At 37.5% G+C, this 21,625-nt stretch overlaps 1 protein-coding gene across 1 annotated transcript in view; it reads right to left on the bottom strand.

Moving 5' to 3' along the window:
• Nucleotides 1-21,625, bottom strand: part of MARCHF1 (membrane associated ring-CH-type finger 1) — a 544,235-nt gene that overhangs the window by 465,749 nt on the left and 56,861 nt on the right. The gene's annotated exons all lie outside the window — the stretch shown is intronic.

Genomic DNA, 21,625 nt, shown 5'->3' on the forward strand with positions numbered 1-21,625 from the left:
GAGAAAAATTTTGAAAAAGTGTCTTTTTTTTCCTTTCTGGGTTCTACCTTTCTTAGGGGTTTTACAAGTGACACACTGACAATAGTGAATAGAAAAAAACACCTGCAAAAGCGACAACCAATTGGAGGACAGCTGTATTTTCTGAAAAGAAATATTTAAAAAGACATATGTGTTCTGTTTCCTCTATCTATAAATAATAATATTTCTCAATGCTTTTAATTATCTTTTACAAAAAATTTTAAAATCCATTTTAAAATTTAGATTTGAAAAGAATATTATTTTAATATAATAACAAATAGAATATTCCATAGAAAAATAGGAGTAAACCCCCTCCCCCAAAAGATGGCTTTTTGGAGAAAAATGGGAATGTAGCTTGTTGTTTAAAAATTTAGAGCAGGAGCCAATATACCTTTTCTATTGTTTTATAAGCTCCAAGTGCAGCAACGGCATTTTTAATGTTCTTCCTTAAAAGACTTTATTCTTATCATAAATTCTCTGTCAGTGATGAAATGCTGCTCTATGACAACCTTGTATAATAATCTGCCACCTATTTTTGCATCCCCTTCAAGATCAAAATACCTGTTTACAGACACTAACGATTCACCTTAACACAAAAGATTCAGCCTAATCACAAATGACATGCCTGAGTGTCATCATCTTTTAATTACAATCCAACAACTCTATGGAATGTTTACTGAGTGTCCAGAATGGTATTAGGCACTGTGGCGTGTGCAAGAAAGCGTGAGGATATAGCACTGCAGAGGAGTTCAGACTATAAAACAGGATCTATTTAGCAATTAAGATAATACAGTACCACACATAAATCTGTGTGGATAATAACTGCAACATAATTTTCAGCATGAATGAATCAGTACGGTATAAGAGGTAATTTTTTTTTTTTTGCTGAGAAAGTGAGATTGGAGTGTGAATTGAAAACGTTGCGAAGAGAATGTAAGTGGACGGGAGTGAAGGAGATGGTAAGAGAAGACAATTTTGAGTATATGGGAATGCTGTGCTATACTTTATTCTACAAGAAAAAAATGACATCAGATATATGCACCCCTAAGTTCACTGCAACATCACTTGAACAGTCAAGATATGGAAGCAATGTAAGTGTCCATCAATGGATGAATGGATAAAGAAGATGTGGGGGGTGTGTGTGTGTGTGTAGTCAAGATATGGAAGCAATGTAAGTGTCCATCAATGGATGAATGGATAAAGAAGATGTGGGGGGGGTGTGTGTGTGTGTGTGTGTGTGTGTGTGTGTGTGTGTGTGTGTGTGTGTGTGTGTAAAATGGAATTTTATATAAACCATATATATGTATAATGGAATTTTACCCAGCCATAAAAAGAATGATATCTTGCCATTTGTAACAACGTGGATGGACCTTTATGAGACTCTCTTGGGAAGCTGAAAGGGAATAAATGATGGAATCCACGGTGGAGGATGTAAAATTCTCATATTGTGTAGTCAAGAGCCCCAAGTTAATGTCTAACGTTTACAGAACAAGAAATAGAAGATTCTGTATGTATTTAACTGGAAATGTTTGCATTTCTAACATGAGAATTAGTGATGAAATAAAAGCATTTAATGATAAAAAATAAAGTTACAAAGCTATCAATAGAAACTGAATCACAGTAATCTCATTTAAAATATTAGAGTGGGGTGGGTGGAAATGATGGGGGCGGGGACAGAAAACCAGCTACATTTCTTCTGTCCTGGTGTGAGTCAAAGGTATTGGCAAGAATTAAAGTATAAGTAATGGAGACCGACAAATGCAGGCACTGAGAAAAGTAAAAGCAAGGATGGTTTTCAGTGATGGCCTTGGAACAAGGGCCTGGAGTGGAATACTGCTCCTTTAGAATGTGCCCTTGCTCTATGTCAATTAAAATTCCAATGTATGTAAGTGTACTTCCTGAAAATGGGTGTATTACACCTAAAAAGTGTTCAAATTCAAAGATATTTTATTAAAAGTATATTTCTCAACATACTATTTACTTTATTTTTACTTTTTTATGGGGGTATAGTTGATTACAATGTTGTGTTAGTTACAGGTATACAGAAAAGTGATTCAGCTATACATATATAAATCTATCTATCTATCTATATATTCTTTTTCAGATTCCCCTCCCCCATAGGTCATGACAAAACACTGAGTACAGTTTTCCTGTGCTATACACTAGGTCTTTTTTGGTTATCTATTTTATATATAGTAGTGTGTATATGTTAATCTCAAACTCCTAATTTATCCCTCCCCGCCTTTCCCCTTTGGTAACCATAAGTTTGTTTTCTATGTCTGAAGGTCTATTTAAGTTTTGTACATAAGTTTATTTGTATCATAGTTATATCAGACAAAATACACTTTAAAATAAAGATTGTTATAAGAGACAAAGAAGAACACTACATAATGATCAAGGGACCAATCCAAGAAGGAGACATAACAATTGTAAATATATACGCACCCAACATAGCAGCACCTTAATATAAAAATCTTATTTACTTACAAAAAAACAACTGAAATATGTACAAGGAAGCGCAATGATTCCTGTGTGGCAAATATACTCTGGGCTTAAAGACATGCCTTTTAATCTCACCTTATTTTTGCACTTTTCCTAATGTTCCCTTGTTCATTTTTGTAACCCATTTTAACACGTTAAAATGGGACTCACTATTCATCAGCTTCATCAAAAAAAAAAAAAAGACTTTCAGAAAACATTCAAAATACCAAGTACAATAGAAAATCTTTGTGAAGCTAAAATGCTCAGAATAATTATACAGTGAAATAAGTTTTCATTGCCCAAATTATTAATTCTTTTGGTATGCAGATACTATTAATGTCATAAAAATGTTTACCAATACAAAGAAAGAATAATAACAGTAAACTTTTGTGGAGTCCTTATTACAACTTTTTTCTTGTGATGAGATGAAAGATCGACTCTCTTAGCAACTTTAGTGTGCAATACAGTATTATTAGCTGTGGTCACTATGCTGTACATTACATCCTCATGGCTTATTTATTTTATAACTGGAAGTTTTTTTAGTCCATTTTGATCCCCTTCACCCATTCTGCCCACCCCTCATCTCTGGCAAGCACCAATCTGTTCTCTGTATCTATGAGCTCGCTTTTTGTTTGTCTTTGTTGTGTTTTTTGCATTTCATATATAAGTGAGATCATACAATATTCGTCTTTCTCTGTCTGACTTACTTCACTTAGCATAATGCCCACAAGGTCCATCCATGTTGTTACAAATGGCAAGATTGCATTCTTTTTATGGCTGAGTAAAATTCCATTATGCATATATATGGTTTATATAAAATTCCATTTCCATGTAAATAAATCACCAGGGCTGAAAAGAAAAAATACTGGCAAAAATATATTCAATGTTTTTAATGAGAGTACTAAAATCAAACACAGTGGATTCTCTGGTTCTAAGTAAACTTTATATAGATGAAAAAGTTAATGGAATTAGATAAACTGTGAGTAATAAACTGTGTTTTTAATAGAAATTATCCCCTGATATGTTGGCCTTACTATACCTCTAGTTTTCTATTAATATAGTATATTTTTTAAACCTAGGTTGATGACCATCTTATTAAAATTTGTACAGGTGCTGTATAGGCTAGAAGTAGTCATGAAAAAAAAACTGGCCCTTTTTTTCATGTTAGTCTTTCTTGATGATTTAATAGTTTCTCTAGCTCTACTCTGAATTCAGGTAGGAGGAGAGACCAACGAAGTATAGAAAATTGCAGGGTAGAATGGTTGTCTTTGGCAAACGCCCATCTCTCTCTTTCCATCTTTCTTATACCCATTGGTCTCAACTTCATCCAGTAACTTCCTCCTGTGTCTAGAGGACTGTTTGCTAATTTATAAGTAGTACATTTATTAATCCCATGGCATTGTTTGATGTTTAAAATGATTTGTTATGAGTTGAGATTATGAAATTCTGTATTACCACATTCATTATCTCCCACTGCATGTTTTCAAGTGATAAATCAATAATTTATATAATTGACTATGAATAAACTAACATAAAATAAAACAATAAAATGTGATTACAGGAGACCTGTAACCTCAAGTAAGATAAAGTAAGATGAAGGAAAACTCATTAATTCAACACATACCTTCAAGTTTATAGTCAACATGGACTTCTAACATGGAATTTGAGCAGCTACGTATACACTAGATTGGAGAATAAAATAAGCTATTCACCTCTAGTCATTCATTTAGAGAAATGGAAATAGCTCTGTATATTTGCTTTACTTTTAAAATTCAAATACAGTGATGTTTGCTAATTTATCTTTTTTTTTTAACTGAAGTAAAATTGCTTTACAATGTTGCGTTAGTTTCTGCTGTACAATGAAGTGAATCAGCTATACGTATACATGTATCCCCTCCCTCTTGGACCTCCCTCCTCCCCTTCCACCAACATCTAGGTCATCACAGAGCATCGAGCTGAGCTCCCTGTGCTATAACCCAGGTTCCCACTAGCTATTTTACACATGGTAATGTATTTATGTCAAATCTAATCTCCCAATTCGTCCCACCCTCCCCATCCCCCCCCGTGTCCACATGTCCATTCTCTATGTCTCCATCTCTATTCCTGCCCTACAAATAGGTTCATCTGTACCATCTTTCTAGATTCCACATATACGTGTTAGTATACGATATTTGTTTTTCTCTTTCTGGCTCACGTCACTCTGTAGGACAGACTCTAGGTCTATCCACGTCTCTACAGATGACCTAATTTCATTCCTTTTTATGGAGAATAGTAGGCAGCTTCCTTAAAAAATTAAAAATAGAACTAGCATATGACCCAGCAATGCCACTACTGGGCATATATGCAAATTTATCTTTTTAAGATGTTTTGGAAAGCAATAGGAGCCACCGGCTGGTATATAACTTGACTCTCTCTGGAACTTCTGGCATCAAAGTAGCAACTTGTATTGATTGGTCACTTGATAACAGTGACCATTGTCTAAGCTAAGGATAACAGAATATAATAGGAAACTCTGAATTGCTTAATCTGATATCAATCTGAGTTATGCTGAAAGACCACCTCGCGAAAATCGTGTGCGTGTTTTATCAAATATAAACTCACTACTACCTTTCTTGACAGTGTGCAATTTTATTAGCTCTCAGATACTAAATTTAATTTAAAATCTCACAGGTATATATAATGACAATGTGAATAGAATCATAACAGAATGAACCTATTACCACGTATTATATTCTGAAGCCAACCAGCTCCAGCTCTCAGATTATTTGTCACACAAGTAGATAGAGAATTTCACGGCAGTACCTAAACACGCAAATCAAATACATCTTAGACGGCAAGAAGAGAATTTGGCCATGGGTGGAGCTGTGAAGCCTATCCTGGTCACCAGAACCTCCACACCTTGTAGGTCTCTGTCAGATCCTCCCTCCTTTCCCCACCAGAGCCCTATAAGCTACATTTTGTGCTGTGACTCTTAGCCTTTCCATTGGAAATCACTGTCTTCTACATGCCTTATCTCTTCTTTGAGCCTGGAAGCCATCTGCGGACGGGATGCCTGCCTACCTCCTCAAATGGTCTGCCATTAACTACCAACATAGGGGTTCCTTGGTTGATGTGTCCTTAGCAATTATTTCTGGAGTGGATGAAGACATGAATCACAGAGCCAAATTAGTACCTATCTTATAACAAAGGGCACTGTATTTTAGATTAGAATATTTAAATGTACTTTCTTTTCCATTCATTCTACCAATAGCCTGGAGCTGTGGCTCTCCCAGTGTGGTTCCAGGACCGCCAGCAGCAGGCGCTAAGAGTTTATAAGTGCTAGCTCTGGTTCTGAGATACTGAATCAGAAACTCTGAAGGTGGGACCCAGCGACCAATGTTTTTACAAACCTTCTGGGTTACTCCGATGTAGGCTAAGTTTTGAGAACTATTGGTCTCAAGATTCATGGCAGGCTTATAATCTTTCATTTGCTTTTCTTTGTACCTCCCATAGAACATTAAGTAAGCTTTTTTTAGTTAATTTTTTTATTGGAGTCTAGTTGATTTACAATGTTGTGTTACTTTCTGCTGTACGGCTAAGTGAATCAGTCATACATATACATATATCCACGCTCTTCTAGAGTCCATTCTCATATAGGTCATTACAGAGCACCAAATAGAGCCTTAGAATTAAGATGGGAATTGTGTAGGGAAAAAAATGGTCCCATGCCGGGTTCAAATGATCAATCTGGGCTTGGAAAAGGAAAGGCCCCTCCTCACTCCCATGATGCATCATGCTAGCACTACCATCACTGGTCTCCAGTCGCCAACTCTGCTGCAAGATGGCCCAACCAACCATTCTCACTTTATTTCTCTTAATGAATATTTTCTGAAAGAGTGAAATATGATTATCATTGTCTTCTACCTTTTGTCCTCAGGACTGTTCATCCTGGCCAGGATCCAAGAATGAGACCCCTCTGTCCCTCCAGACTGAATAAGAATTCAAGTACTACTTAAAATGATTGTTCTATGAGAGGAGAGTTAGCCTCTGAGGGAATGGATGGCAGAAAATGGAATCAGGCCTGGGAACCTGGCTCCTAGCCTTCCTCATCTCTCCTCCTCAAATCACCCTATATCATCACTTTTTATTTTATAACATATTTCCCTCCCCTAATCCTAAAACAACTCCCCCAGAGCTGCCTGGAAGTAGATGGGGGATGGAACTGAGGTTCTAATGCTCAGCAAATATAAGGAAAGGTGACCTGTCCAGTAATTCAGGAAAATGGAAATTAAAATAAGGACCCTCTAGGAGTTTGGGGGCTTACAGAACTGATGTGGCTCTGACTACACATATCTAAAATCACAGAAGTGGACATCAAAAGAAAAAGGAGTCAATATTACTGTATGATAACTGAAAACAAAAGTCAAAGCACTCCTAAAAATCTCAAAAAAAAAAAAACCCTAATTAACCAACTAAAACAAGAAGACAACAAAAAAAAGATCCTTTAAAGAATTTTAAACTTTCGAAATACATACAATTTTGATTAATTAAAAATTGATATCCTCTTGGCAAATTTTAGGGTTATGCTATTCAAGTTTAGTTTAGTTGTTTTCTTTTTTTTTAATGCAGAAATAATTGTATTACACAGATGAAAGTATTGTGGCTTACTTTAAAAAACAGCAAAAAACCAAAACAAATAAATAAACAAAAAACCCCTAAAAACCTCCATCTCCTGATTTTCTTCTCCGTCATTCTTGTCTCAAATAAAAGCAACCCAAGATAGATTAACTACATGAGGGTAAGGTACAGCTTCTTTTACCTTAGACGGGGAGCAAAGTACCTGAAACATGTCGAAAACAAGGAAGGGTATGGGTTTAGCCTATTCGCAAGCTAACAAGCCAGCCTGCCTCAGTTTCATGGATGCTGGCAGAAAACACGGCACAAGGCAGTTAATTACTCATAGCAATTGCACTAGCCAAAGTATGATCGTTTTCTTGTACCGGTTCCCTGTGCCCCACTTATCACAGGCTGACACAACACGAGGGAGGTGACACCTGCACATACAGTGGTTTGCACCACAGGAACGGGACCTCAGGCTTAATCCTCATGTTTTATAACACGCCTTTGCCCCAGAGGGACACACTATCTTTACTACACTGGACAGCCAACACATCTTCCTTCTTTCCCAGAAGAGACACTATTTCTATTTTCCAAGGCTGTTTGCTCCACAAATATTCTTGAAAAGATCATCCAGAACAAAAGCTATCTGTGCCTCTGTTCACTAGATGTGCAGAAACACAAAAGACCCATAGAGAATTATCTTCTAACACATAATAGATGCTCGTTTCCAGTTTCCTATTAACTGATGAAAATTTGTCCAATTATAAGCACTATTTCATCGTATTATCACAGACTAATTATTGGTATATTCTTAAATGGCCAATGTGAATATAATAGTTTTCATCTTTCCTACTAAAATAACTCATTAAATGCTTAATATATCTTTCCCCAATACTAGAAATTATAGCTTATTGGCAGAAATCACCTCCTTGTCCTGTAATGAGTTTATAATTCAATGTAATAATATCAATAAAACTACAAATACATTGGACCTACTATACATGAATGAACATGAAGGACATTATTTTCAAGACACCACTGCATGTCTATGAATGAGAAGAGAAATTACACAATTAGTGTGAGGATTGGTGGAAATAACTATAGAAATATGATCATCCAGGACAGAGTGAAGGAGAACAGCCAGTTATTTTGATGAGAACTCACAGAAAAAGTTTTATGGATGAAGTACTTCCAGATCTGTTTATGTGAAAGGAATATTTTGGTGGAAAATAAGAAAATGCATACTAAACACAGATTAATATTTTTATAAGAAGGTTAGAATATGCTATATTAGACTTGAAACCTCAGGACCAAAATCACTGTCACAAACTTAATTACATTAAATAAATGAATATTTCCTCAAGGAAATATAAACTCTCATGTTATTAAATATAATGCATATATTTGAAGTAAAAAAATTGGCTTAAAGGCATACCCAAATATATATTTTTTATTTTTTTATTATTTATTTATTATTATTTTTTTTTTTTTGCCATATGCGGGCCTCTCACTGTTGTGGCCTCTCCCGTTGCGGAGCACAGGCTCCGGACACGCAGGCTCAGCGGCCATGGCTCACGGGCCCAGCCGCTCCGCGGCACGTGGGATCCTCCCGGACCGGGGCATGAACCCGTATCCCCTGCATCGTCAGGCGAACTCTCAACCACTGCACCACCAAGGAAGCCCAAATATATATTTTTTAAAACACTCGTTTGATGATTCTGCTCCTAATCCCAGTGACATTCATATATATTCAGCCCCAGCCAGACGATGCCCATAACAGCTGAGAATGACATTCAGCTGACAGACAGCAGGGAAACAGAGACCTCAGTCCTACAACCACCTGGCAATGATTATTTCTGTCTTGAATGAGCCTGGAAGCAGACTTTTCTCCAGAACCTCCAGATATGAGCACAGGCCGTCCATACCTTGATTTGAGTCTTGTGGGATCTGGAGAGGAGGACCCAGCTGAGTCCACAGGGACTTCTGACCTCCCAAACTATTAGATAGTAAAAGAATATTGTTTTGAGCCACTAAATCTGTGGTAAGTTGTTATGGCAGCAATAGAAAACAAATACAGTGACATTCTGTAAACATATCCCAACTTCATTTTGCAGGTTTTACCACTGCCCCCTGCCCCATATTTGACCACAGAGATATTCTAATTCTAATCTCTTCTCCACTTTTGTTTCCTGAACATACATATGTTCGTTAACCACTATTATTTTGTTTTTAAGTCTTCCAGAAAGACCTGTGTGGGCCATTTCTGCTGAATAAGATCATATCCATCCTTCAAGGCTTAGCCTAAATCCCAAGTCAAATGATTTTTATCTTTGAGCGTCTGGGCCTAAAGAAATTTCTAATTTGATAAACACCAATGTTCATATTATACAAATCCATTTGTAGGCAGATACTTAGTGCCTTGCACTTGTAATCGTATTTTCTCATTTATTCACCTCATTTCCCAGTTGCAATTCGTACCTCCTAAAGGTGAATGATCTTATTTTACCCTCTAGTAACCATCTTCCTTCCCAAGGCAGTGCCTATCATATCCAAAATTCTCTCAGAAGCCTATGGTAGTTAATATATTTTTGGTTCTTTCTACTGAAAAAAGCAAAATCAAAAGACAAAACAATACAAAATCTCAATAGATATGTAATATAACATAAAGTTAATGAAAATTAAATTGTAAGAAAAATGGTCCATGATCTTTTGTTAAATGCCATATTCCCCGGTCACATGAAAAAATATATTATCATTCAGCTCCAATTTTATAAATACAAATTTTAAAAAATCAGCTTAAACACATCTACACTTTTATTTCTGATTTACACTTTAAACCTACGAGGCAATTCCTTCGAATTCAGCACATAATCACATAAATTTTGATGTTGAATATCGTTAGTCATTCCAGACTAACCCAGGAAGCATATCATGACAGTGCACAATGAAAATTCAAGAATCTAATATATAAAATAGTTTATTCTACACAGGGAAAAAGTTAAAACTAATGAGACCAAATAAGTGATGGCTGAAAACGTTAGAGAGAATGTAAATTCAACAACAACAAAAACTTAATCAAATTACATAAAACATAGTCTTTACATTAGCAACAGCTTCCAGCTCCTTTTTGAGTGCTTCCACAAAAATGCAAGGGCTGAAAGGAAGACAAAGGTCAAATGACCACCCTTTTGCTGCACCTCTTCCTTCACTATGACCTGGTCAGACTGTTTGTCTCAGTGTGTGCTGGCTTTTTAAGGGTCTTTCAGAAACAACAAAGTACATAGCTGATCTGTACTTCTGAAAATTTCACTATGACTCTAGTTTTCTCTTGACATAGATATTATACTGCATCTATGGACCTTCAAAATTCCTCTTCCTTTTTCACTTCAGTCTTCTGGTCTCACGCCTACCCAATCATGACATTGAAAGCATTTTCCTTAGAGGTTTTGCCTTTGACCTTTTAAAAATGTGAGATCTCCATTTATCTAGTCTAGCAATTTCCTGAGAACTTCTGTCTTTGTTATTTTTCCCACTGCAATAGTCCAATCAACACGAAAAGCTACTGAAAATTCCTTCCAGAATTGATTTTCAGGGTTTTTTCACCTTTTTTGCCTTAAATATGTTAAATCTTATCATCTTTTGGCTGCCTTCGTACAAGATTTTACACACCTTTACTTACTGTTTACCTACCTATAGGGGGGAAAAAGCACAAAAAAAAATCAACGCTATGTAATTGCCTTACACAAAAATTTCTCATCTAATGAAAAAATACGCTAATTATTAAAAGAGAATATTTACTGAATATGAATTAACAGATGGTAAGAACCTAATGTTAGTTATTAGGTTAAAAACACTTTCTGGTTTATTCTTCTCAACAATCTTGGGGAACACGTATTTTAATCCATTTTCACAAATGTTGATATGAGGGATCAGAGAGGTTAATTAACTCGACAAATTTCCTCAGATATTAAGGATTAGAGCTGTTACTAAACCCATGACTTCTGACACAAAACATAAAGTCTTAACCACTGTGGTAAACCACACTCATTTCTGTATGATACGTTGAGAACATATCCTTGGCCACATCTGTTCATCCCTTTTTCTACATGAAATTAACAGAAAATATCACAAAATAATTACCTCACTTGTTTTTCCTTGCAAACTGATGAATTAAAACATAGCAGTTTAGCTCCCGGAAAGGAAATCATACCATCTCATTCTTGTCATATATACTGCATACCTGCGTATACACACACACACACACATCTGAGAAGCCTAATAAAATTATATCTTTATTGCCACTGTTTCCTTGCATCTTTTAAGAGAGGCACATATTTATAGCATGATACCGTCTCTGATATAAGTTATCTATCTGGACCTCTTCCCTGAATTCTGCAGGTACACTTTCAAATGCTACTTAATATTTCCACCTGGATACGTTAGGCACCGCAAATTGGACATGTCGAAAACTAAGACTCTGACTTTAGCCCCCGTCCAGCTCTTGCTCCAACTGTGTTCCACCTCTCCATTAGCATCACTTCCATCCCCCCAGTAGCTCTGATCAAGGACTTGAGGATATCATTCAGTCTTCTCTCAGTCTTGTGAGCTTTACCTTCAAAATACATCAAACATTCGCACTTCCACTGCTGCGCTCTGATCTAAGACACCATGCTCGCTCATCTCAATTACTGAAATTGTCGCCTAACTTCTTTTCTTTTTTAACACCTTTATTGGAGTATAATTGCTTTACGATGGTGTGTTAGTTTCTGCTTTATAACAAAGTATTTTTTTTCCTTAGATTCCATATATATGTGTTAGCATACGGTATTTGTTTTTCTCTTTCTGACTTACTTCACTCTGTAGGACAGACTCTAGGTCCATCCACCTCACTACAAATAACTCAATTTCGTTTCTTTTTATGGCTGAGTAATATACCACAGTGTTCACTGCAGCACTATGTACGATAGCCAGGACATCGAAGCAACCTAAGTGTCCATCACAGACGAATGGATAAAGAAGACGTGGCACACGCAGGCAATGGAATATTACTCGCCTAACTCCCTGCTGCTCAAAACACGGTCCACGGACCAGCAGGCAGGAGCAGCATCACCTGGAAGATGGCTGGACGTGCAGGGTCACAGGCCCACTGGACAACCGAAGGAGACTCTGCATTTTAATGATACCCCAATGTGGTCAGAGGCAAATTAAAATTTGATAAGTACTATTCTAGCTCACATCCCTGCTTCCTCCCTTGCCCTTCTATTTGTGTGGCAACCAGAGTAATTCTTTCAAAATGAGAGATTATATGACACTTTTGCTCAATGCTGGAGATCAATTTGCTACCATGTTTCCAAAGATCTTAATATACTCCCTCCCTTTAAGCCTTTCATTCCATTCCTCAGATTCTATCGTGTATATAATGATGCATCTCAGAGGTATACATAAAAGAATATAGACATTTATGTGTGGAAATGGACTAAATGTCTGTTAATTGGATTATAATACATCTTTGTGATATCATAATGTGTAGCCACTGATAAGCATGTCTTTTTAAAAATTATTTTTATTTTTTTAGTATCTTTATTGGAGTAGAATTGCTTTACAATGGTGTGCTAGTTTCTGCTTTATAACAAAGTGAATCAGCTCTACATATACATATATCCCCATATCTCCTCCCTCTTGCATCCCCCTCCCACCCGTCTAGGTCACAAAGATAAGCATGTCTTCTATAAAATTTTTAGCCAACTTGAGTTGGCTAAATGTACCTGACATACTTTTAAGAAGGAACAGTAGTTTAGAACACAGTAGGTGTGATATGGTCCATAAGTGTTTGTGTGTCTGTGTTCATGTAGCATGTGTTCATGTGTTCATGTAGCAGATAAACCAAAATGTTAACAGAGCTTTTTCCTAGTGGGGAAAAATTTTAAGTTCCTATTCATGCTTTTCTATATATCCTAAATTTGTATTCTTCATCTAATGGGTAACTTTTTGCGTGTTGACATTGGGCCAGACCCTCTACCAAGTCTCACATTTTGATGAACTAGGTTATAATATCTTCTCCCTTACCAGAAGAGGTACCCACTACTTACAGAGGAGAGGTAACTTTCCCAAGAACACGCAACTAGTCAGCAGCGGAGCCAGCATTTATCTTAGGTCTATCTGATTCCACAGTTCAGACACTTAATTGCCATGTCATTCAGTAATGTTCAGAGAAAACAAGGCAATGCATTAGGGCTACCGAGGTCTTTAGAGTTAATACAAGATTTCTAGAGAATCAGCCTGATTCCTTCAAAATAATGGAGCATTTTTGAATACTTTAGAGGACACTTCTACCTTAACAATGTAGCTTTTTCAAAATGTAAGACTTTTCATTTGCATCCGTGGAAAGTGAATACTGCAACAATGAGATTTCAGATATTAAAATCCTCATCAGGATATATATATACACACATACGTGTATATGTACATGTATATGCATATAAATATACATATATATGTGTATATATATATATGACTCTGACCTACTGATAAATAGCTGAAGTCAAATGACAATGCTTGCTATTTTATTTCTACAAAAAAAAAAAAATCCTGGTTACCCATGTTATAAGACAATTCTCTGAGATGTTTCTATACATCTATGACAGCTTTGTTTTGTTTTGTATTATCTCTTCAAGGACGTTTTCAAAGCACACAGCCTTGGAAGCTGAAGACTGTGTCTCTCTCGAATCAGGATAATGAAGGTAATGCCTTCCTCCTGGGCAAAGATTGGATAGGTTTGCTAGAAGCCCCTGATAAGATTCAAGGTTTCCCAAGTTCAGGGTTCCTTGGCTGTGACACAGACCTACTATGTGCATAGCACCCACCTGGGCTGCTTCTCATCACTCCCAGGAAACAGAGAGAAAAAAAAAAAAAACGGATGCTACAGAAGCCCATTCGGCCTGTTGTGCTGCGAATAGCAGCCTTTTGTCTCTGACCCAGTGGCCTGCGTCTTCGGCCAGCATCCAGAAAGTGGCAGGATAACTTGTTATCTTGCGAGCGGGTAAATCCCATGCCAGTTCCTGACACCAGGATGGGAAATCACAGTAGTCACCAATGGGGGTAAAAACTACTTAGGAGAATCGGACTGGAGGTACTTAAAATTATCCTAGAGTAGAACCATGAAAGGAATCAACTCACTGTAGAACTCTCCTTTCCAACAGTGGCTTTCACACTCAGATGGCCTCTTTGCTTTTGGCTCTTACAGTTTCTTCATCTTTTCCAGTTTTGGAGTTCTTCCAAAAGAGAATGTAATTAAATCTTATTTGATAGTCAAAAATAATAGAATTATTAAATTCTTCAAAAAATATAGTAAATTATTGGGGGAGGAAGCATATTGATTTAGAAATAAATTTGGGATTTATAACATACAGCGTACAGTGAAAAACTTTTCTAAATTCGGTCTGAAGAAAGTCTATTTGAATTCATAAAAAAGGCAGGGTGTCCTCTGATGTTTCTTTCAAAGTTATCAATGACTATGTCTCATGGACTTAGATTAAACCATATGAAATTCTTGACTTTTGAGCATTTTTGACCTATAATATCATTTCCAAGGGTCAATCCCATACATATGATTTGAGAAATGAAATATGGGAGGGAATTCCCTGGCGGTCCAGTGGTTAGGACTCCATGCTTTCACTGCAGGGAGCCCAGGTTCGACCCCTGGTCAGGGAACTAAGATCCTGTAAGCCACGTGGTACAGCCAAAAAAAAAAAAAAGAAAAGAAAATTAGCAGTCTGATGATATTTCTCGTTCAACGATGCCATGTTTGAATATAGCAAAAGCCCTGGCACAGTTTGTGATGCTGGCACACATCATGGTGACAGTGAGGCTTGGCAGGGCAACATTTGCATGTGATTAAAAAGGTTCAAGCATAATCCATCTCCCGGTTTTCTAGTCTGCCTACAGTCAACTTCTGTTTGACTAGCTAGCAATACTTAAATCTCAGGTTTTAAGGCCCAGGACACTTTTCCTCTGAAAAAGATGTTTTTTCTAACTGTGCGTAGCCCTTGGGAAGCATTTAAAGTAGTGCTTAACTGTGTTTTTCCACATGCTTCTTCCATTAATCTCCTGAAATAGCCCTGTTTCAGCCCATAAAGAAACAGTTTAAGTACCTTGCCATCCTTCTTTGTTTAACTTTATATTTCTTCTTCTTCTTTTACTATTTTTTTTTGGCTTCTACTCTTGAAGATGAAAATGATATTTAAGGGTATCTCAGGCAACCTCATTTTCTAATGCAGGAATCATCTCTTCAGCATCTTAAGTCAACAGTCAGAATATCTTTGAAAAAGTAGCGATAAAAGCAGCGATAAACAACTCACTGTGTCACGAAGAAGGCCGCCTTGATTTGAGATGGCTCTAATCGTTAGAAAATTATTCTTTACAGCATCGGGTAATATGAAGTTGCCAGTGACTTTGGATATTATTTAATTCAAGCCTCCGTTAAATCTGTTGGGGCTTACGTGCTTGGGGGGGGGTTATGAAAAAATAAACAAGTGAGCAAATGAAAAAGGTACAGTAAGTTAGTGAAAACTAGAGTGAAGGCAAACACCCTAGACCATGTGATGAGACACTGGGGAAAGGGAAGCCCATTGGATTGTGGAGAGTCAAGGGTATCCCCCCCTGAGCCCTTCTCTCCCAGAACACAGGCACCAGGTACTAAATTGGTATTTATTAGATGAACAAATAAGTAAACTGAAAAGGAGAGGAGTTATAAATAAATGTAGATTTATACTGAACTTTTAGTCCACTTAAACATTTTTTTCTTTTCGGTTTAACACACGTTAAGTAGCATGGATTAGGGAAAAGAATACAGTCCCAGAGTAATGGTCCTCTGGGGACTTATTGCTTTGAAACTGGATTAAATTTATAGTTACTCTATAGGAAGATGCACATGTACATATGCATGCAACACTCCCCAGTCTCCGTATTTTATATCCCCATTATCAACTGTGCCAGATGGGGCTTGTAACAGGAAGAACCTGATTTCCGGAAGGCCTGTGAATGTTAGATTTCAACGTTAGTTTTTTTGTGCAGGAGAACCTGTGCTTTAGTCACATCTGCATTACCGCTGCTACTCATTCTCGTCGCCGAGGAAAAAAGGTGCAAACGCACACCCTGCGGGAGCGCCTTCAAAGAAGCTGTAATGCAGTCAATCGGCAGCAGAAAAGCAAAAGTCCAACCACTGCCCGCAAAGCAGCCATCCGGTTTGGGATGTTACGGCAGGGCATGCTGTTGGTGCCTGGGCCATATCCCCTGCGCCTGTCACCACCTCTGGGGCCACAGGGACGTGGATCGCTCCGCTTTCTCTCCCTCAACCAGCATCTCCCATCTCTTTGCTGAAGGGCTCCCCAGTCAACCCTGGCTGAGTGCCACCGGGAAAACAGAAAGCACTTGGGAATTTATTTTCCTGGGGGGTATCCCCGAACTGGGGGCTGCCCGGTGCGGGCAGACATTTCGTAGCTCGCCCGCGGTCCGGTCAGGACAACTCAACAGGTCTGGCCTACACTGACTCAGGAGCACGCCCAAGTATGTGGGACAAGTTGCCCTTGAGAAGTTGTAGACTGTCACTTGGGTGCCTGTATTTCCCAGCTCACTTCTCCAGGCCCCTACCACGCTTCTCCGGGAAGACTTCCTAGTGAACCCCTTTCACAGGAACTCATGTCAGGGTCTGCCACGGGAAAATTCTGCCTGTACATATTAATGGTGTTATCAGGCTCCAACCTGTTCGTTTAGAGTAACTGACTGGGTAGAAGAACTCATAACCGGTGCTGGCTTTGGGGGCTTGTAACCAGTGTAGGTGCACAGGGCTCCATGCTCAGACGGGGACCCCAGGATGACACTTGGGGTTCGTACTCTGTGGTCGCCATCTTGAAATTCTTAATAATTCTATCTTTGAGTCTATGTTTTGTTAGCAAGGTACGACGGGACACTGGAGCAGCAGCAGGGGTCCTGGGGCCTCTGCTTACCTGTGGTCCTGCATCCTGCCCCCTCAACTCCCTGGGGCAGACAGGGTCTCAGCCCCCCGCTCGCGCGCCAGCACTGACTCAGCAACCGCAGCCTCCGTGCCCGCATTGCGGCTTGAGGGTGGACTCTGGGAGGGCTGCATGGAGTTGCAGGGTGGGTTGCCAGCGCGTGTGAAATTTAGTACTCACCTAGGAGCATCCTTTTGCCAGGGGAGTACGACATTAAATAGCAAATAAAAACACAATGACATTTAAAGAGAGAGACTGCAGAGGAAAGCAAAAAGCTTGTTCTCCTGCTTTAGAACCAGGCACCCCAAATTTTCATATTGCAGTGGACACCACAAATTAGGTAGCTGGCCCTGATCATACTTTTTTCTTTGTAATAACTATAATAAAGACTGCAGTGCCTTGAAAAAAAGTATTACCTCATTAACAACACAAGAATATCCACTAATTAAGTCAAGCCTAGAAGAATTGCATCCAGCAAACTGTTCTGAATCAATGTGGTAGAAACTGCTGGTTGCTTAACCCAACTTCCATTTCATCCACTTGTTCTCAGTAACAGGTACCTGACTATTTTTCTAGACACATAATTTTATATAGTTCAGATTAGATTTTCCGCTCCCCCTTGTATCTGGATATGGTCACGTGACTAAGCTCTGGCCACTGACACCTAAACATATATATGTTGGGGGGACCTCCATGAAAGTTGCCTTATAGCTGAAGGAAATTTTTCTGCCAATTTGTCTTCCATCCTTCTTAGAGGTTGAAACTCAGACATGAAACAACCATCTTGGCTAAAGAGACAGCTGTGTGAATAGAAACAATGGGTGAAGATAATAAACTGGAAAGACAGAAGCCTAGATCCTTAATGGAAATGCCGTATCTCTCTGGATTGGCTACATCTGTACTTCCTTTATGTAGGCAAACTTAACCTCAGCTGACAAAAAAGGCAATTATTTTCCCTTAAAATGTCTAAAATCTAATCAGTCTCTTTGAGACACATCCACTGAAAGCCCATGTTCATCCATGACAGTAAAAAGGAACTTCACATTTTATGCCATGTCTTGATTTAAAAAAACACCTCTTGAAAAGGTGGTTATTCAAACCCCTGTTTCTGACAAAACTGACGACTTTGAGGACAACGGAAAAGATGGATCTGGAGCGGCTGGCAGAGCCTTTGATGCAAATATTCACAGATACAAGAACCAGTGAGTCACAGTGATGCCTGTGGAACTTCTCTGTTCCCTAAAATTGTAAATTCAGATACGTTGCCAAAAACTGCAGGTGTTCCGTCTATTTAGAGGAACAAGATTCTCTTTCCAGTTGAAGTCTGGCTTGGCATAGACATTCTTCACCATCTGAAGATACTGATGTCCGTAACAGTTTGCAAAAGGGACTCATAGAAAAGGAGTTCTTTGTAGATATTCTATGCTTATACAGAAGAGCTGCTTGTACTAAGAACATTGCAGGGCTCCTTCCAGTTGTATATTGAAGGAAAGTAACTACCAATTTCTCCATCATCTGCTTCAAAATATTAAAGCAGTATCAGGACTGGAGGAAATGATGCCTTGTTATAGAGGCACTGATTTGGCTTGCTTTCTCATAAACCACGCTGATATTTCCAGGGCATATGACTTCACTGAGAGCTTTTCAATGCGTACACATTCTTCCTCTTAGCAACGTGATAGGCAATTCAAGACAAGGCTTTTTGTGTTTAAGCAAATTCAAGTTTTGATAAAGTTCTCGCCTTTTCAAATTGACACTTCTCATCAAAAATTCCACATGATTTACACATCTTCAGGATGGATTAATAAAACATGCTTCTTCGGCTTTCTCGGCATTATATGAATTTATTGGCAAAAAACCCTGGTCATGTAAGAGGCATTGTAGCTTTTGTGCACCATCAAGCTTAGGCAATGAAAATGAAATCAAACGTGAGCTTTGTTGTACTATTTTTATGTTTTCCAATCAAGATTAACCTGATGTAAATAAATACAGATGTCCACAATCATCACGGTGGGTACATTTTGGTAGTTCCTGACGAAGGAATCCACTCTGAATGGCACGCTATGTGAAACTCACAAATCTGCATTATCTGATGATTTACAATTGTACACTTGTTTTCATGTAATAAAATTTGATAATAAAATGAGACCATGATTTTTCATAAAGATGGGCAAAATGAAGTTAACAAAATATTTTTGCAACACACTCAACATGGGAGGTAGGTAAATAACCCCTTTGCTTGCATCTCCAGTCTGCCACTTCTTATAGATATAAACATTGTCAAGCTGTTTATCCTCTTTGTGTCTCTGTTTTCTCATGTGTGGAATAAAAATTCTGTCAAAAAGTAAATTAGATAATTTAGTCTATAAGTCAATTTGCAAAACCAAATAATTTTAGTTTTTTTTCTGGGTCACATTCTGCTTATAGTGTACTTTTTGTACAAACAAAATAAAGGATTTTAGATCAAGTATGGTCCTTTTTTTATTCCCCAAATATCCATATTTTGATACAAGATCCATAACTATAATGTAAAATTATAAGAATTTAACTAAGGACTTGCACTTTAATCTTACTATCTAAACAATGGTTCAGCATAAGCATATATTTTTAAATGTATTGGAGAATTTAATAGAGAGTGATCTCACTGGAGAACAACTTTCTGATACACTTTCAAGTTATATTAACAGAAAGCAGAAGTTCTAAGGGAGATAATCATACACTATTCTAATTTTATCAGAGAATATTTTTTATTTTATTTGTAGTCTTGGAATGAAACGTAATAAAGTGTACAAAAATACTTTGTGACCAATGAGTATTAAGAATGATCGCACACAAGTGCAGAACCATGCCATTTAATAATGAAAAAAGAATGAGGATGTTTACCAGACAAAGTGGGAACAATCACGAGAGCTTTCAAATATTTAAATGGCTTTCATTTAGAAAATAAGGTCCAACATTCTTTATAGCCCCCAAGGGAGAGAACCAAAAAACTAAGTAGAAGTTTCAAGGAGATAAATTTCCTTCAATAATCTTCAGAACGTTCTAAAAGTTTGTAATTTTCTAAAGATGAAATTGATGTTTAGAAGGACTACTGGAGATGCTCCTCTCTGCATTTCTCCTAAACCATGTATTTTATCCTTTTCATCTATGCATCACATTCTGATTTGCCATACGTATAAAGTCTCCTCCCCATTCTACCACTAACAAAAATGTTGAAGAGACAAGTTACGTGACGCTAAAGGGTGGTCCTCTAAGTTACATCAATTTATTAATCAATACTGTCTGACAATGGTTGTTCGATCACTTACAAATTCAACCAACTAACCTATCATTGTGCTCTCTTTCATCCATTTGTTTTGCTAAGTCACCGTAAGAGATTATTATACATCTTGATTATATATACAAGATATATATTATCTTTCTACATCTACAACAGTCCAACAAGTTATGAGTTGATCAACAGCAAAAAAAAAGACCAAAAAAGAGGCTAATTAATCACGTCATTCACATCAGAACCTTGCTGGTTCCCACTTACAATGTTGTTATTTCTACTTGCTCATAAACTATTTTTTAAAATAATTTCTTTCATAAATTGTCATGCTTTTGGGGCACTTTGCTTCTGAATTCCAACTTTCCCCACTTTAACTATCTTGGTCTTTCATTAATTCTTTCATTCGCTATGTTTTCCCAAATAGGAATAACTGGTTCATCTTCAAAACTTCAATCAGTGCTTTAGGATGGAATTCACTTTCCCTACAATTTTAATTCACTTTGGAATATTTCCATTGAAGTAGTCCAATGGGAAAAAAAAAGATAAGTAAACTTGTACTCAAGTAGCTTGATTTTGCCACCTGTGACCATTATATCATCTAGCTCCTCGTAATTAGCCTAGCCCCTTTTTATTTCTCTCAAATTCAACAAAAGTTAGAGCCTATTTCACCATGCTTAAATTTTTCTAGGCTTTATTTTGAACTCTTATAATCCAAATATCATGCTTAACATTTCAGACTGTACTTTTGCTCTCTCTACATCAGTATAGTCAGAAAAACTGAGCTGTAGCAAATAATGCCTCAAAACATGTAGGATAGATATTTTGAAAGAATTTAGTGTCATGGCATTTAATGTTAAATATATACTTAAGTGATATGTAAAGGCCTTCAATATTAATGTACGCTATGTGGAGAAAAGGGAACCCTCTTACACTGTTGGTGGGAATGTAAATTGGTACAACCACTATAGAGAACAGTATGGAGGTTCCTTAAAAAACTAAACATAGAACTACCATATGATCAAGCAATCCCACTCCTGGGCATATATCCAAAGAAAACCATAATTCGAAAAGACACACGTAATCCACTGCTCATAGCAGCAGTATTTACAGTAGCCAAGACATGGAAACAACCTAAATGTCCATCAACAGAGGAATGGATGAAGAAGATGTGGTACATATATACAATGGAATATTACTCAGCCATAAAAAGGAACAAAATAGTGCCACTTGCAGAGATGTGGATGGA

This window comes from Physeter macrocephalus, chromosome 7 (assembly GCF_002837175.3).
Source record: "Physeter macrocephalus isolate SW-GA chromosome 7, ASM283717v5, whole genome shotgun sequence".
In the NCBI taxonomy this organism is placed as follows: domain Eukaryota; kingdom Metazoa; phylum Chordata; class Mammalia; order Artiodactyla; family Physeteridae; genus Physeter; species Physeter macrocephalus.